The sequence below is a fragment of the Dama dama genome, chromosome 27 (assembly GCF_033118175.1).
Source record: "Dama dama isolate Ldn47 chromosome 27, ASM3311817v1, whole genome shotgun sequence".
Lineage (NCBI taxonomy): Eukaryota > Metazoa > Chordata > Mammalia > Artiodactyla > Cervidae > Dama > Dama dama.
The window spans coordinates 50,837,467-50,842,583 of NC_083707.1; the positions used below are offsets into that span (position 1 = coordinate 50,837,467).

A 5,117-nucleotide genomic window follows, 5' to 3' on the forward strand; every position below is an offset into this window, starting at 1 on the left:
CTTTAAATAACAATTATTGTAACAAATAACAGACATCATTAAGGAATGCTGCACTTGTGATCCATACAAAACATCAGCATTTTGGGTTGTACACAATTTAAAGAAATGTCCTGAACACTTTTGGAAATACTGTAATAGCCAATACATAGAGGCATGCTTTAGGTGGCCACAGGAATGCAGTTTAGAAAATAAAGAAAAAAAAAAATCACACTGGAACTACTTCATTTCTTCAAAACCACTGAGCAAGAAAAGTAACATTGAACTTCCATACTGAGTTTACATTATGTCTATATAGTACCTTGACTTAAATCCAAGAGTAAAAGTTAAGACTCTCCTCTATTTTTGGTAAACAACTACATGGTAAACTTAGATGATTTTTTCCCCTGGATTTTACCTGGGAGTGGCCTTTTAAATTTTTTCTTTAAAAGAGAGCAGGTTTGGCACTTTTATACTGATGTCACCAGTGTCAATATTTCTTGGGATCTCAGGAAGATTCATATTCTTTACAGCTGATACATCATGGGCTGGAGCTCCCGCTAAGCCAGCCTCAGATTGCTCCAGTTTATTTTGTGCATCAATTTGTGTAACAATATCATTCATGTTGGTCTCCAATGCCATTCCCCCATCACCGTTTCTGCAAGAATATTGTGAACCTTGTCTACATGGAAAATTAAATCCAGTTCACAGACGTTTTCAAAACACTTGTCTAATGTTTCCACAAATACCTGAATTAGATCTAAAATACCAAGTTCACTTTCTGAAGAATCCACACAGAAGACAAAATATAATGTTGCATAATGTCTATAAATCAGTTTGTTGTCAGGTCCTCTGATTAATAATCCTCCTTCTAGGATATTACAAACAATTTCATCTCTCTTAGATACCAAATGGAATGTCTCCCTGATGATTTTCTGTTGTGTATCTTCACTCTGCAATTCTGAGTCAGGGTTGGGCTGGGGTCTCCCCCACCCTTACTCCGGTGCCTCTCTAGAGATGCTCTGTAGATTGTATTTTTAAAAAATCTTGTTTGGCCATGTCCCATGGCTTGGAGGACCTTACTTCCCTGACCAGGGATTGAACCCTCCTCTTAGACAGCAAAAGCATGGAGTCTTAACCACTGGACCACCAGGGAATTCTTCTGAATCTTGGTTACTGCTTCCCTGTTGTATCCCCTGTGTCTCACCAGTGTATTTCTCTCCCACAGAGCATATTAACCACAGAATTATACAGTCTCTGCAAATTGACAACTTGATCTGGGTGGATAGCAATGCAAGGAAGAAGGAAAGGGTATTAAGGAAAATAAAAAGACAAATGTATTTGGTTAAAAAAAAGAGTGAGTGAGTGAATGCTAGTCTCTCAGTCGTGTCTGACTCTATGTAACACCACAGACTGTAGCCTTCCAGGCTCTTCTATCCATGGACTTCTCCAAGCAAGAATCCTGGAGTGGGTTGCCATTTCCTTCTTCATAAAAAAAGAGCAAAGCCATTAAAATGACCTTTTAGTCAAGAATTACACAGAACCTTAAGAAGGAAGGCAATCCCACCATTTGTGATAGCATGGATGGCCCTGGAGGATGTTACGCTAAGTGAAATAAGCCAGCACAGAAAGACAAATATGTATGATCTCACTTATAGGTGGGATATGAAGTAGTTAAGCTCAGAGAAGCAGAGAGCAGAGTGGTAACCACCAGAGGCTCGGTGCAGGGGAAAGCAGGGAGGTGGTGGTCAAAGGGTACAACGTGTCACTATTTTAATGGCTGTTACTTATTTACTCAAAATTTAGTTTTCTTTTCTTTTTTTTCTAAAAATTCTTTCTCTGTGAGAAACCAGGCTGCAGTGAACAACTTTCTGTGTAGATCATTTTACACATATGTAACAAGTACCACTAAAGAATACATTCCTAAAAACAGAATTGTTGGGTCCAAGGGTGTGTGTGTTTGTAGTTTTGATAGACAGTGCAAACAACCTTCCATAGAGATATACTCAGATTAACCTCCCACAATGTACAGGGTTGTTCTCATGTTTAAACTTATTTTTTGTCCTTCTGATAGAGAAATCATAGCTTCTTGAACTTTTCTTTTTACAACGTGACCAAACATCTTTTCATATACTCAAGAGACATTTTAAAAATTGGATTTCCCTGGTGGTTCAGTGGCTAAGACTCTGAGTTCCCAATGCAGAGGACTCAGGTTTGATTCCTGGTGGGGGAACTAGTTCCCACAGGCCACAACAAAGAGTTTGCATGCCACAACTAAAAATCCTGCATGCCACAACAAAGATACTGCTTGCCACAACTAAGGCCCGGTGCTGCCAAATAAATTAATTAATTAAAAAAAAAGTTTGTAAAAATATTCACATTCTTAATGCTCCCCAGTCTTGTGAATCCTTGGCAAGGTTCAGCTTGTCCATAAGTCAGCTGAGTCAGTAGCTTCCTCTCATTGGGCTGGACCCCAGCTTTCCTTCCTCTTGGTGATGTTTATTGAACCGACGGGCCACACGTTCCCTCTCCTTGTGGCTCTGAAGGAGCTCCCCCTGCACAGAGGGTATCTTGGCCTCCCCTGGCCTTTCTACCATCCTCTGCTGATGCAGTCCCTTCTCACTCACTAGCATCACCTGTCTCAGACGGCCGATCTGTGGACGCCACAGTCGCAGCCCAGGCCTGGCCTCTGCTGCACTGACCCAACATTTACCTCTGACTTTCAAGGCCGCCTGTTGTTATCCAGGCCCATCTGGAGTCCATGCTTTCCTAGCCTGACTCTGGTCACCTATCCTCACTGTAGCTGATGCTTGGAATAGCTCCCTGTAGTGATGACCTCTATCCCTTCTTTGGGAATGTGCTATATCTACCCAGCACTGTTGTCTTGGTCAGTTGCTGCTATAACAAAATACCATAGACCAGGTAGCTTATAAATGACCAAAGTTTATTTCTCACAATTCTAGAAGCTGGAAAAATCCAAGATCAGGCACTGACTGATTGGGTGTCTGCCAAGGGCCCATTTCCTGGTTCAGAGATGGCTGTCTTTCCCCTGAGTCCTCACGTGGCAGAAAGGGTAAAGGAGCTCGCTGAAGTTTCTTTTCAAGCTCATGAACTATAGTCCGCCAGGCTCCTCTGTCCATGGGATTCTCCAGGCAAGAATAGTGGAGTGGGTTGCCATTCCCTTCTCCAGGGGATCCTCTCAACCCAGGGATCAAACCCTGGTCTCCTGCATTGCAGGCAGATTCTTACTGTCTGAGCCACCAGTGCCCCTTATGAAAGCACTAATCCCGATTATGTGGGCTCCATCCTTATTACCTATTTTCCTCCAAAGGCTCCACCTCCTAATACCAGCTCATTGGAGATTAAGTTTCAACATATGAATTTTGGCGGTAGACAGGGTGGGGGTAGACACACATATTTAGTCCATAACAGTTGTGCTGTATGTTAAGTGATTTGCAGGAATTCTCTCTTTAAGTGTGTGTGTGTGTGTGTGTGTGTCTGTGTGTGTGTGTGTGTGTGTGTGTGACTCAGTCCTATCTGACTCTTTGCGACCCAAGGACTGTAGCACTCTAGGCTCCTCTGTCCATGAAATTCTCCAGGCAAGAATACTGGAATGAGTTTGCCATTCCCTTCTCCAGAGGATCTTCCTGACCCAGGCATTGAACCTACATTTCCTGCATTAGAAGCGGATTCTGTATCCCCTGAGCTACCAGGGAAGCCCCCTTTAAGTCTTTACAAGAACTCTATTTTAAGGAGGAGGAAACTGAAGCTCAGAGAAGGTACATAAACTCCTCAAGGACAACAGGTGGAGATGGAGGAAGATGGAGGAAGGGGGTGGAGGAGTGAGAACTCTGTCTCTCCTTCTCTCTAAAGTGCATGCTGTCCATCGCCCCAGTGGCGGTGCTAACCAGATCTTGACTTCCGGGGTTTGCTCTTGGTTGCTTTCTGGGGCTTGGCCACGATGTCTCTCCAGTTCATGGACACCTTTCTCTCTCTCAGTCTATTAAAAAATGTCTTCCTCTGCAAACTGACCAGATCTATTTTCAGGGAGATGAGTGGGAGGGGAGAAACCACTGCACGGGCCCCTAGCACAGAGGCTGTAGCCCAGAATGTCTCAGGTCTTGAGGTTTACCCTTCAGACTTCCTCTTCCTAAGGCACCTATGCACTGGGTCAAAGGTTGAGGAGGAAGTGGAGAAGGATGGGGAAGGGTGTAGCATGGTAGAGAACCCATCACTCCATTCTGCACTCACTCCCTCTCCTGCCTGGGCTGGCGTGCCCCTCCTTCCCAGATGCCTCCCTCCCTCACCTGGGATTATTCTCTCCGGAGCCTCTTTGTTCTCCTTGCAATCAATCTGGTGTCTGTCAGGCAACCCAGGGCATCAGATCCATGCATAGGTAGGTTCCTTATACCATGTGGTCCCAAAAGGCCTCCTCACCATGGTTCTATCAAGTCAGGGGCTGCCCCTAGATCATTGTTTAAGGGTCTCTGAACCTTGCAGTGCACAAGGTTAACATTCCGAAAGACCAGCTACACATACAGATATGCCTGGGCCTTAACCATGGTTCCATCAGACCCTCCCTTAACATACTGCCCCTTCCTCTAAGTCCTGTTCTATGGTTTTGCCTGGACAATGGACCAAACAGTCTCTTAAAGTTGAATTAACTTTCGCTTGCATTTCTGCCTTTGGTCTCTTAGTACCACTGTTTCCTTTCTTTATTTTTTTTCCATTTCATTTTATTTTTATTTAACTATTGTTGAGTTATAACATTGTGGTGGTTTCAGGTATACAACTTCAGATTCTTTTCCATTATAGGTTATTGCAAGATATTGAATGTAGTTGCTTCTGCTATATGGTAGGTCCTTGTTTATCTAGTTTGTATATAGTAGTGTGTTCCTATTAATCCCATAATCCTAGTTTACCCCTCCTCCTTGCCTTTTCCCTTTGGTGACCATAAGTTTGTTTTCTATGTCTGTGAGTCTGTTTTTATCCTGTAAATAAGTTGATTTGTATTATTTTTTTAGATTTCTCACGTAGGTGATACCACATGTTGGTCTTTCTCTGCCGGACTTGGTTGACTTTGTATAGTGACCTCTACGTCCATCTGACACAGTCTCCTAACTGTCTATCTGGTCTCAGAG

At 43.4% G+C, this 5,117-nt stretch overlaps 1 pseudogene; it reads right to left on the reverse strand.

The window, feature by feature from the left end:
- Nucleotides 1-408: 408 nt before the first annotated feature.
- On the reverse strand, nucleotides 409-3,954 carry LOC133047627 (AP-3 complex subunit sigma-1-like; annotated as a pseudogene).
- Between the last annotated feature and the right edge of the window lie 1,163 nt (nucleotides 3,955-5,117).